Source organism: Antechinus flavipes, chromosome 2 (assembly GCF_016432865.1).
Source record: "Antechinus flavipes isolate AdamAnt ecotype Samford, QLD, Australia chromosome 2, AdamAnt_v2, whole genome shotgun sequence".
NCBI classification, from domain to species: domain Eukaryota; kingdom Metazoa; phylum Chordata; class Mammalia; order Dasyuromorphia; family Dasyuridae; genus Antechinus; species Antechinus flavipes.
The window spans coordinates 639,172,058-639,185,608 of NC_067399.1; positions in this window are offsets into that span (position 1 = coordinate 639,172,058).

Consider the following 13,551-nt stretch of genomic DNA (forward strand, 5'->3'; position numbering starts at 1 on the left):
CAGCTGGGCTCCGGCATCCTCCCCTGCCCAGGCCGCCAGCCACAATGCCGAGGTGTCCCGCTTGCTAGCCCGAGTCCTGGAGCTTAGGGGAGACTAGAGGAGGGAGGGAAAGAAGGAGGGGCCTCGTGAGAAGGGGTGGGCACTAGGGGGGATCCGACGTCCGCACGGGCGCTGCGCTTGGAAAGGTAGGGGCCCCTCAGGGGGACTCGCGAAGAGCGGGACCCTGTTCTATGGAAAACCCGGAGGACTGGCAGAAACTCCGGGATGGTACTGGACTTCACCTTCCTAATTACCCCCCGGACGTTCCTTGTCCCATCCCCTCCTCTCAATAATCCCTAGCTTCCTCTTTGGGTCGTACCTGCGCCTTCCCTGGTCCTCTGATTGTTTCCAACGTTCCTTCCCACATTCCTCACCTCCTTGAGTGATATCAGTTCTGGGCCAGAGACCGGAGTTTTCAGGGGTGGTAAGTGGGAAAAGGGGTTCCGAAATCCTGCTTCCGACTCGAGAATTTCACCTTACCCAGGACCTCAACTTGAGATCCGTGCATAGATTTTAAGGGGTGCAGAAACTTGGGTGATGAAAAAATTAGATCTTTATTTTCATTAACTTCTAGCGGAGTCTGCAGATTTCTTTCAAGTGTTTTAATCCAAATTCTGAGAAGCGGCCCAAAGGCTTCCAAAGGATGCTGGGAAACAAAAAATGTTAAGAACTCCTGTCTATAGGGCTTAAGAGGGTGAGTTGGAGGTAGTATTCCCCAAGCCTTTCATCTTTCCAGAGTTGAAGGGGTTGTATAATCAAGAATCTGCTCACCTTCTCTGGGCCCCCTTTCCTCTTTTTTTCTCAAAATCCTTTGGGAGAAATTCTTACCTAGGATTTCTCCGGGGGATGGAGTCCGGTGTGTTATCCTAATGGTATGATGGGAAAAAATCTTGGACCCGGGAAGCAGGAGGCCTGGGTTCCAGTCCAGATCCTGATAATGATTTGCTGTACAAGTCCCAGTCTGAGCCAGTTTCTTCATCTGATTTATGAAAAGGCCAAACTTTCCATGATTTTATGGCTGCATTTAAGTGTGGGATTTGTGGGGAACAGAAAATTGTTGGGCATTGATGTGTATCTTTGTGTTTTCCAGTGTCCGGTTTCCATTAGAAGGGATGGAGAAAGGTTGGGCTAGAGAGGACGAAACAATAAGCAATGGGATGAGTGAGGGAGAAGGCTGTGAGGAAGAAGGGCTGTGAGGATTGGAAGAGGTTTATAAGATCAGATTTGCAGCTGGAAATGACATTTTTATCTACTCTTTCCCTCATCTCACTGAGAAATATAAGGCCCAGAAAGGGGAGAGCTCTTCTTTTTTTTTTTTTTTTTCTTTTTTCTTTTTCCTTATTAAAGCTTTTAGTTTTCAAAACATATGCATGGATAATTTTTCTACATTAACCCTTGTAAAATCTTGTGTTCCAAAATTTCCCCTCCTTCCCTCTACTCCCTCTCCTAGATAGTAAGTAATCCAATATATGCTAACTATGTTAAAATACATATTAAATCCAATATATGCATACATATTTATACAGTTATCTTGCTGCACAAGAAAAATCAGATCAAAAAGGAAAAAAATAAGAAAGAAAACAAAATGAAAACAAATAACAAAAAGAGTGAAAATGCTGTGTTGTGATCCACACTCAGTTCAAGGGGAGAGTTCTTAACCAAAGTGGTGCAAATATACAAGCCAATGTTTTCAACCTGGCCTAGGCCAAAAGAAGGCCTTTTGCCCTCTCATCCTCCTGGAATTCAACCACTTCCCCAAGGGAAAATCAGCCCTTCTATCCAGTTGGCAAATATCAGGCCCTGACAGAAACTGTAGGGTCTGAGAGGAGGGGATCACACAGCAAGACTCATTTGTCACCTACACTATCCTGCTAACAGGAAGTGTTTCTGGAAGGGGGCAAAAGGAATTGGAAGTGGCTGCCTCTATAGCCATTCAAAATAGGAAACCTGGGGGGGGGGAGGGTACATGAAAAGAGGGACTAACAGTCTTTCCCTTTCCTCCTTAATCTTAGCGTCTCCTTCTCAGACTACCCTCTCAGTTATCCCAGCTATGTCTTGTTTGTCCATAATTGAATGTTTTCTCCCCACACCTCACATTAGAATGTGAGTTCTAAAAGAATGACTTTTGCCTTTCGTTATAGCCCAGTGCCTGGCACACAGTAGGTGCTTACTTATTGGCTCCCTCCCTTCCTGTCTAACTTGGATAGAGAGTTTGAAAAGGTCGAATAGGGGCTTTAGGAAGCTGGAAGTTGGAGGTGGAGGACTTAGAATTGGAGAGATACAGAAATAGGACCCTTAACGCAGGGTAGGTGGCTGGCAAAGGAAGAAAGGTTAGGATTTTTAAACTGCCTTGGACTTTCCCCATTTGACTCTCCCTGGGGTGAGGGAGCTCTAGGGCTGTGTTCTGACCTGGCAAGGTTGGGGAAGAAGGCCCAGGAGGCTTCCCCAGCCCACCAGAATCTTCTCCTGCAGCCCTGCTCTGTTCTGCCACTGATTTTAGTGCACAGAGATAATGTAAACTTAGTAGAATCCCCAAGACCCCCCTCCAAAACCAGGGTCCTCTGGTAGATGGGGCCTGTTCTTCCACAGCCCCTAGAACCCACTAAGACAAGTGCTGGGTTCAATGGCAGGATGGGGGGAAGGAATCAGGAAGGGGAAAGCTCTGAGACCATTCTCTCACTCTGCCCCCCATTGTTTCTGGGCTGGAGGAGGAAGAAAAACAGTCCTCTATAGAAACCCCCACACACAACCCTTGGGGGGCACAGCCCCTCAGCTTCTGCTGCTATCTCTGATCTGGGGAGAATCTTTCCCATTGGGTGCTTAAGAGGGACTACTCTGATTCCGCGATGGCTCTGGGTCTGCAGAAGCATTGCAGAGATCAGGGATCTTGCCCTGCCCCTGAGACTGTCTGAATCTCCACAGGGAGGAGGGAGTGTGGTGGTCCTCGGGACGCTGGGTAGGTGACTTGGCTGCCAATGAAAAACCCAACACCTCCAAAAGAAAAGTTGGAGAATCTGGGGTCAATCCCCAAAAGAAAATGAGATGTGAGTCATCGATTCCTCTTCTACATTGACAAATAACTACAAAGACACACACACACACACACACACACACACATACTCACCCCTCTGTAGACACAACCCAAGAGAGACACAATTACAAAGACCCTCCTACACAGACTTGTTGCTAGACAGACCACTCCCAAAACACATCCCCACCTCCATTCCAAAGGCAGCTCCCACTACAAAGCAACACCTCCCTGTGACTCCAAAGACTGTCTCACCAAAGGATCTATAAAGTCCCACTCATCATTTCAGGCCAGGATGCTCCTTTTGATGAAATAAGCATTTATTAAACACCATTTGGATACATGACAACAAGTCAAAGCCCGAGAATATAAGGATGGGGAGAGAGAAAAAGTACTCAATACAATGAACCATAAGCTGGCTGTCTTTTAGACACACTTTCTTGCTAGACAAAGACATAAACTCTGGTGTTCATACAAAAAACTGATCGAGGGTCCTCAGGGAAGAAGAACACAGTAAAGAAATCCTCTCTGTACCGGTTTTTAAGCTTCTAAAGCTTTCTTCTCAACAATCCAGTGAGATACATGTCACAAATATTATGGTTTATTTTTACACATAAAGAAACTGAGCTTTTAGCTGTTGTGATTTGTTCTTCCACGATCACATGGTCAGGGGATGTCTGAGTGCGGTAGGATTATGGGCCATATATTATGGTTTATTTTTACAGATAAAGAAACTGAGTCTTTAGCCGTTGTGATTTGTTCTTCCGCGAGCACACGGCCAGTGAATGTGTGAGGGCGGTAGGATTATGGGCCAAGTCTATGCCCATCCTACCAGCTGTTCTTGCTCTCAGGGACATACAACATCTACCAGGAACACACATGCTTTAGAAACCAGAGCTCTCCAGGTGGGGGAAGGGGGGTGTTTATTTGAAAAGATTATGCAGACTAGGTAGCAATTATACCAAAGTGCTCTTCTATCTCCAGTTTCAAATTTCAGTGCTTTGTTTAATTCCTGTGGCTGGAGGTGGGGGAGGGAGGTGGACAGACAGAGGATGAGCTGCTTCTCTTCCTCCTCCCCTCCCTTCCCCAGACCCCGGATTTTTCTCTTAAGGTTTTGACTCTTTGAAATCCAACTTTGAAGCTTTCTGGCCTTCTAAGTCCAGCCAGAGAGAGCTAACCTATACTCTGCTCCCCACATGCCCGCAGAGAGCAGGAGTTTCTCCAGCTCCCTCACTCCCTCTCCCTTCAGGTTAAGTCAGGAGTGGAAAAGGCAGAGGAATGGATCTCTCTCTTCGCCGATCCCCATTCTGGCCCCCATCCTCCGCCACCTGAGTAGCCCATGCAGATGCTATCTCTGTCCCTTTCTCCGTCCCCTTCCCCACTCTGTGCTAATTGCCTCAAAGCCTTTTGAAAGGTTTCACAAAGCTGCCCCCTTTCTACATTTTCTCAACAGGCGAATTGCGAGTCCCAGAGTGCCAGAGTGGGAACCCATAAGCCATCTGGCTTAAAGCTCTCCCTTTCTGAGAAGAAAAGGCGTGTGAGTGGGCCAAGGTCACGCCGTTCGGTAATGTCGGCGGGGGGACTGCTAGCCCAGAATGCTTTCCGACGCTCCCCGCCCTCCCAGTCCCCCCTCATCCCTGTTTCCCCTCGATGAACTAGGATCTGGAAAGTCCTCTCAGATGGGAAACCGCTCTTCAACCAGAGGCAAGAGTAGTTGCTGTGAACTGCGTCTTTAAATAACAATAAAAGCAGCTCTGGTGATATTAATATTAATAATCGCGATAAAGTTAGTCTGCGGCCAAGAATAAGCTGGAGAAGAAATCTCCGTGGTTGCCGAACTGTTATCCGGAGAGACACCACCAGGGGGCGTCGTGAGGCTTTAACCTCTGTGGTCAGTATTTGGACCGGAGAGTAAGGATGGGAAGGCAGCCCCTCCTGCCCACCTGTGCCCCGACTTCGGACACGGACACACACACGCGCACGCGCGGTTCTGAGAGGATCTAAAATCTTAAGGGCAGGAGATTTCAAGCTAAAACAATGGGTTGCAAAAGCACACATGGGGGAGGGGTGCCCACACATCTCCCCCCAGGTCTTGACTAAATGTAGACTGGAGGAAAAGCTGGGACTCGTCGTTTAAAGCGGAGGAAAGAGCCTGGCTTTGAGTTCTGGCTCCGTGGCTAGAAATCCAAAGTCTAGCAGTCGGACCTCGCACTAGCTCCTTTTCGGAATCTGTCCCTCAGTTTCCCCGATTTGTAGATGAAGGGAGAAAGAGTCCCCTGGTTCTTTCACCGAAGGGCCCTCCCGGCTCTGGCATTCTCATTTTCACTGGGCATGTTGGATTCTCTCCCGGCTCTATTTTCCCAGGTGCACAGCTGACCCTACACTGTTTGTCCTCAAACTTGGCTTTCCAGACTCCTCGAGGAAGGATTCAGCTGAAGCCGTTAGAGGGGGGAGCTAATGGGGTGAGAGTGGCGTGGACCTGGAGAGATTATTTATCTAGAGGGCTCCCTGGGTCTCAGTTTCCCCATCTGTGAAATGATGAATCTGGACTAAGTCCCTGCGAGCCCTTTCAGCTCCAGACCGATCATCCTATGAAATGAAAACGGTGGAAAGATCATCTGGGTAAATTTCTTCCTTACTTCTCACCCAAATCTACACACTTAAACTCATTAACTTACCACATTTATTCAGTTCGTTTCAAAAGCTTTACATTTTGAAAGCTTAAAACTGCACTAAAACTTTGAGGCTACCTATTAGTATGAATGTTTTTGTATTAAAAGGCACTCTCCTCAGAAGTCTCAGGTAGTATGGATATTATTATCTCTATTTTTAACATATGAAAAAAATTGAGAATCAGAGAGTTCAGTGACTAGTTCATAGTCTTATAGTTAGCGAGTGACAGGAAGTCTGGACTTGAACCCAAATTTCTGGTTTCTGGATAAGCAGCCAGCTGAAATCCCTGTCCAAGGGTTAAAACCAAACAAGGAGCCACAGCCTCCTCCGAGCCCACTTTTCATACAGGGAGGGGGCTGAGCCCCACCCCTACATCTACACAGCACCCCCCTCCCCACCCTAGGGCTGGCTACACCAGGCAAACGAGGACAGAGGGGAAAGCATCAGACCTGCTTCCCAGCAAGTCTGCGCTCTCCCGGGCTCCCTCCTTCTTCTGGGAAACAGAACTGGTGCCCAGACGCCTAGACAAAAGCTATTTTGGAAAGGATATTCAGAAGACAGGCACTCTGACGTGTATTAACTGTGTGACCCTGGGCAAGTCATTTAATCTCATTTTCCTCATTTCTAGGACAGTAACATTGCATTCCCCATCTTAAGCTTTGCAAACCTCAAAGTGCTATCAGCATGTGATCCATGTTTATTGCTATCATCACCAGGAGTCAGATGGGGAAGAAAATGTTATAAAGCACCTATTATGTGCCAGGAACTTTGCTAATTGCTTTTTATAAATATTATCTATTTGATCCTCATAACAATTTTGTGAAGATGGAACTGTTATGAGACCCATTTTACAGCTAAACAAACTGAGGCAAATAGAGGTAAAGTGATTGCAAAGAGTCTTGTAACTAATAAATGCCTGTAGCTGGAGTCAGCTTACTGACTACAATCCCCGACCTCTATCTGCTGAATAACCGCTGATGACAACTTCCAGCCCTCATGCTTTTTGGGTCTCGGTTTTCTTATCTGTAAAATGGAAACAATGGTACTTGTACGACTTAGCCCACAGGGGTATTGTCAGGAAAACCCTTTGAAGACTCCAATGTGCTATTTATCTGGCATGTGAGCTGTTTTTATTATTCCCAAGAGTCAGAAGACCAAGGATCTAGCCCAGACCCTGCAGCTTAGTTGTTATAGGGCTCTGTACAACTTAGTTGGCTGCTTCAACTGGATTAAAGGTCTCTAAAGTTCCTTCCATTTCTGGCATTCTCTGATCTATGGCTCAGTCTGAGCCCCCAATACTCCTGAGACTGGGGGAGGGGGAGGCCCCAAGCTGAGCTGGATTTGGGGTTCTCCCTTCCTGTCCCAACAAAGACCAAATAGGGTGATTGACTGAGCGTTATGTGATCTTTAGAACTGGAAAGGGCTTCCTCTGGTCAAGTCTCTGCCTGAAGCACAAAGGAGGTGACCTTTAAGTTCCCTCGGAACACTCCCATTTCCTACAAGAATAGCAGGTTCTTCCTCTCCTGGTCGCTCCTGTTGAGCCAGTATCCTCCAGAGAGCCAAGGGTCTTTTCCGACTGAGCTGGAATTCACCCCGTGGCCCAAGCAGCTTGCCAGGATTTACCTCCAACAAAAGTATATAAGGAAATAATAGAGTTGCAACCCCTGAAGACAGTTTATCTTCTCCACCTCTTCCTTCCTTCCTTCCTTTTATTACTTTTATTTTTCTTTTCTTTTGTCTTCTTTCTCAATCTATCTTGTTTTATTATTCTTCCCTCTTTTTCTTCCTCTTTTTTTCCTTCATTCATTTTGTTCTTTCTTCCCTCCCTCCCTCCCTCCTTTCCTCCCTCCTTCCTTCTTCCTTCCTTCCTCCTTCCTTCCTTCCTTCCTTCCTTCCTTCCTTCCTTCCTTCCTTCCTTCCTTCCTTCCTTCCTTCCTTCCTTCCTTCCTTCCTTCCTTCCTTCTTTCTCTATTTGTATTGCTACATCCTAGGTAATTTCTCTGCTCCCAAATCAGTTCTAAGAAATCTACCAAGTTCTTTCCCTCCTCACTCCACCCCCAATCTAACCCTCACCTTTTTGCATCTTCTTATTCCTAATTCCCACAGTTCTTTCTAGGAAATAGCAGATATATAAAGGGCATCTTGCAAATAGGAGTAAATGAGGTACAGTGCAAAGAAGCACTATCACTGAAGGTGGAGAACCTGGGTTCAAATCAAAGGATTCCATGCTAGGTATTGAATAAACCATTCGATTTTCCTGAACATTAAACGAGCGCTGAACTAAATAGCCTCTGAACTAGAATCCAAATGAGAACCAAAAATTTCAATTCAATAAACATTTAGTAAACACCTACTATGTGTCAGGCTATGTGCTAAACACTAGGGATATAAAAAGAGATAAAAGACAATCCCTGCACTCAAAACACTTTACAATCTAATGGGGAAAACAAGATGCAAACAAATAAATACAGTGCAAGCCATTACATACATGTTAAATAGGAAGCAATTAACGAGAGAATGCAACAGAATTCAGAGGGTTTGGGAAAGGCTTTCAATATAAGAAGGGATTTTAGTTGGGATTTCATCGAATCAAAGGAGAGAGAGAATTCCAGGCAGGGATGACGGCCAGAAAAATTTTCCAGAAGAAACAGAGCAGAGATGGAAGTATCAAATAAGCAGTGTTGTTGTGGTTGTTTGTTGTTGCTTCCCCTTCCTCCTCCCATATAGATAGATTTATAGTCAGAAGAGAATGAACCAGTAGACTGGGAGAGTTTGAAAATAAAAGATAGCATGGGAACGATGGAGAGGCAAGCTATTGGAGGAGACAGGATAGAATGGGATCACCTGGATAAGTAAAGAGTTTAGCCTTGCTAAGGAGCAAGGCCATTTCATCAGGTGAGGCAGGGACAGAGGAGGAGAGTGGCAGAAGGCCAATGATAGGAAATGAGGACGAAGAAAAAAAGGGAGCCCGTGGTGAATCGTCTCAAAGTTTTCTCTCTAAAATGTAAAGGTTCTTCGTTGGAAGTCAGAGAAGAGGGAGCTATGGGAAGTTCAAAGAATGGTGATAAGATTTGGAAGAGCCACTGTAGATAGTGGGATAGTAAATCGGTAAGGTAAGTTTAATAGGATTGCCTAGCAACAGTGAGGGCCCAGTTGATGTTGTCTTACATAAATCTGTTATGAAACCAGTCAGATGATGGTGTGATTTTCTCTCTTTGTTCAGCTGCACCTGTGTGGGAGTGAAGGCAGCCGTGATGGGAATGATCCAAGATTGAGACTTAATAGGGCTTAATTGGCAATATGATAAAAGGGATAGAGACCTAAGAGAGGAGAACAGTGCAGAGGTGGATTAGTTCACTAAGGAGGCAAGATGGAGGAAAGAGGAAAAATTGATTAATGCAGGGGAGATGACTTGGGAGGGAACTGAGGAGTCAATGGTATAGATAAAGAGTAGGATTTTGTAAGGGAAGATATGAAGGAACGGTGAAAAACTAATGGATTGCGATCAAATTAAAGTGATTTCAGAATTCTTGAACATAGAGGTGGTACATTTGTGGGCGATGGCAAGATTAAGGGAATGGCCATCTTCGTATGTAGCTGAGGTTGGATGGAGGAATAGTCATGGGACATAAGTAGATTGAGGAAATGAGTGGTTAGGATGTTAGAGGGAGAGTCAATTTGTATGTTGAAGTGTAATGGCCGGAGTTAGGGAAGAGTGAAAAATTGTAAGCCAGGAATCAAATTATTTAAGGAAGGAAAGGAAATGACCTGGGAATCAATAGACTACAGTTACCAGGATTTTGATTAAGGAGTAGATATGAATAACATGAACATCAAATGAAGAGAGGTTACTGAGGAAGGAGGAACCCTGGAAGTGACTTTGGGGAGCAAGGAATATTTCAGCTCCCCCACCTTGACCAGTGAACCAAAGAGAATGAGTAAAAGTACAGCTTATACTGGAAAGGGTGACCAGGGAGACTTTGTGTTTGGAGGAGGGTGGAGAAGCGGGTTTCTAGGTGCTTGGTTTAGAAAAGGAGAAGATTTAAGACGAAAGGGACTTTGTTGTTTATGGAACAAGTATTCCAGCGTGGTATTTGGTTAAAACTTTGGGGGAGGGGAGTTGCGGGGGGTAGGAATGACAAATTCAGAGGGAAACGTGGGCAATGAGGTCTGGATGATCTACAGGAATTCTGAGTCACTGGGATGGGAAGGTATAAGAATGCTCTTCATTGCAGTGGAATTTGGAGCTAGGACTGAAGACGTGCATTGGAAGAGATCGGAAGGTAGTACGGTTTTGCCACTCGTCTGCCGTTCAGAGATTGGATAGGAAGGGGATGCAACTGGACTTGGAAGTTGAATCTACACAGCAGGAGAAAGGAATTCACTCTCTGCCAGCTTGCCTCTTCCTTTTCTTTTTCCTCTTCTCTCAAAGGATGGCTATATCAAAGATGGGAGACCTTACTCAGATTTGGGGTTGATTTTCTTTGTCCTGGATGCTCTCCACATCCAAGTTGGGAGACTGGGCTGGCAGTAAAAGATATTGTCAGCCGCTTGTAAAGATAAAAGTCTGAACTTGGAGGAGATGGAAGACCCTGCTGTAATCAACAGGAGATGGAAGGCGCTAGGAGAAATCTGGGGTCTTCACCTATGGAGACCCGCTATGAGATGGCAGCAGAAAGTGGTAGTCTTCCTGCAAAGGGAGGGAGAGGGTCTTCATCCTGCTCCTCTATTTACCTGGCTTCAAATCTAGCTACTTAATAGAGGTCTTAGTTTCTCTACCTATACAAGGGGTTTACACTAGATAATAAGAACTAATATTCAAATAGAACTTTCAATGTCTCAGGCAGTGTGCTAAACACTTTACAATTATTATCTCAATTGATTCTTATAACAACCTTGGGAAGTAGGTGCTATTGATATCCACATTTTATGGACGAGGAAACTGAGGCAAGCAGAAGTTAAGTGATTGGCTTAGCTACAAAGTATCTGAGGCCAGATTTTAATTTAAGTCTCTGGGACTCCAGACCCAGTGCTCTATCCACTGAGCTTCCCAGCTGCCAAGATGGCGGTCCTTTTCGGCTCTGGGCCGTAGCCAGCTCATACGCTCCTGTCACATACCCAACAGTAATATCATCTTATTCTCTTCTAGAGATTTCTATTTTGAAGATCAAAAGGGATCCTTGGAGATCATCTCGGGCTTCTTAACCTGGGGTCTTTGAACTTAAAACAAAACAAAAACTGTATTTCAATATAATTGGTACCCTTACAGAGGAATCCAATATATTTTATAGACTTCACCGGGCTCTCAAAGGGGTCTAACACACACACACACACACACACACACACACACACACAGTGAAATACTCTGACCTAAACCATCTTCTTTACTTTAAAGATATGGAAACCGAGGCCCAATTGTTTATACAGGCACCAAACAGCTGAGCTGAAATCGAACCCTACATTCAAGGCTCTTTTAACCCTACTCCAATGAGTTGCTTAATTGTCAAAGGGTTTTCGTCTCATCCAAGTCCCCCCAAAATATCTTCAAGATAGGCAGAGGAGGGACAGGGTTCCCCTTCCACAGACAAGAATACTGAGGTCCAGGGGGAAGCTGGGTAGATGGAGCACCAGCCCTGAAGCCAGGAGGACCTGAGTTCAAATCTGTTCTCAGACACTTAACACATCTTAGCTGTGTGACCCTGGTTAAGTCACTTAACCCCGATTGTCTCAGCAAAAAATAATAACAATGCTGAGGTCCAACAACTTATCAAAGTTACTCAGCAGGTCCGCGCTGAGACCCAGGAGTCCAGCTCCCAGCCCGATGGGCTCAGGCCACTTCTCTAGCTCCCCCTCCAATCTCCGCCCCCTCCCACCGAGAGCCGACTTCACCGAATGAGCCAAAGCAGCCCCAGCGCCGGACTCATAAACATCCGGGAGACAGCCACGGGCCCGACCGTCCCGACCGGTTTTGTGCTGCCAGTCCCCGGGCCCTCCTTGCCAAGGATCCCGATGCGCCCCCCTTCCCCTCAGCCACAAAGGGAGAAGCCCGGCAGCCCGAAGGTGGCTTCTCTGCTAATGGAGCCGAGCAGCCTGAAGGCCTCGGGACATATTTCACTCACTTGTATCTTCCCTCCACTTAGTCCCCTTTTTGCCCTGTCAGCCCTGACAGGCCCGATGAAGCGCCATTGTTTATTATATTTATATTGGAGAAATCCCGGAGCCTTCCCCCTTCCCCCTTCCCTCCCCCCACCAGGGCCTGCCTGTCAGCAGGAGGCCTGTTTGGCTTCTGATCATTATCCCCAGACCTGTTTGTGCCGGGCAGATTAGGCGAGGAGGATGGCCCCGGGGTGGGAGAGAGGGGAGGGGGAAAGAGGAGACGCGGCTGGACCCGGCTCGCGCTCCTGGGGGGCGGGCGGGGGGCGGGGGCGGGAGCCAGGAGCGGGGGAGGGGCGGGAGACGCCACCGGCGGGGGGCCCTTTACCCGTTTGGCGTTCGAATCCCGGGGGCCGCGAGTTGGGAAGGACTGGGCCCCTTGGGAACAGCGCTCTTAAATGCGCTCAAATACACCGGAGTACAAAGAACCATTCCACGAGAATAGTTATTTATCAGCGTGTTTTTCCCAAAATGTTCGTGGGCCCCAAAGTAAGAACCCCTGCTTTAGGGACTGGCCCACGTGAGAGGATCTAAAAGGGACCTTAAAGGTTCACTCTGGTGATCCTTTTATTATATGGGAGAGGAAACTGAGGTCCAAGAGTTGAAATGATTTGTGCAGTGTTGTGTAGGTAGTGTGGAAGAGGCTTGAACCCAGATCCTGACGTTCTAAACTGAGTGAGTGGTCTTCCCGAGGTATTGTTTCTCTCTCTCTCTCTCTTCTCTCTCTCTCTCTCTCTCTCTCTCTCTCTCTCTCTCTCTCTCTCTCTCTCTCTCTCTCTCTCTCTATTTCTCTCTCTCTCTCTCTCTCTTCTCTCTCTCTCTCTCTCTCTCTCTCTCTCTTCTCTCTCTCTCTCTCTCTCCTTCTCTTCTCTTCTCTTCTCTTCTCTTCTCTTCTCTTCTCTCTTCTCTCTCTCTCTCTCTCTCTCTCTTCTCTCTCTCTCTCTCTCTCTCTCTTTCTCTCTCTCTCTCTTCTCTTTCTCTCTCTCTCTCTCTCTCTCTTCTCTCTCTCTCTCTCTCTTCTCTTCTCTCTCTTCTCTTCTCTCTCTCTCTCTCTCTCTTCTCTCTCTCTCTCCCCTCTCTTCCTCCCCGTCTCTCTCCTCTCCCTCCTTCCCTTTCTCTTTCTCTCCCCCTCCCCCTCTCCCCTTTCGATCTCTCTCTTCCTCTTTCCTTCTTCTTCTTCCTTTCCCTCTCCCTCTCCTTTTCCTTTTCCCCCCTCTGTCTGTCTCTGTCTTTCTCTCTGTCTGTCTTTCTGTGTTTCCCTCTCTTGTCTCTGTCTGTCTCTGTCCTCTTTCTCTGTTTTTCTCCCCCCCTCCAGTCTCTCTCTGATTCTGTGTCTCTCTGTGTTTTTCTCCCCCTCCCCCTGTCTCTGCATCTCTCTCTGGGTCTCTCTTTTTGTCAGGCAATTGGGGTTAAGTGACTTGCCCAGGGCCACACTAAATGTTAAGTGTCTGGGATTGGATTTGAACTCAGGTTTTCCTGACTCCAGGGTCATCCTGGAGTCTATCCACTTAGAATCAGGGGATAAAAAGCTGATAGGATCCCTTGGAATTATGTAGAACATCGTGACTTCTTTAAAAAAAATAAATTTAGTCTTATTCTTTTGACTTTCCCAAAATTTATTTTCTCTCCCTTTTAGCCCTCCCTATTGGGAAAAGAAA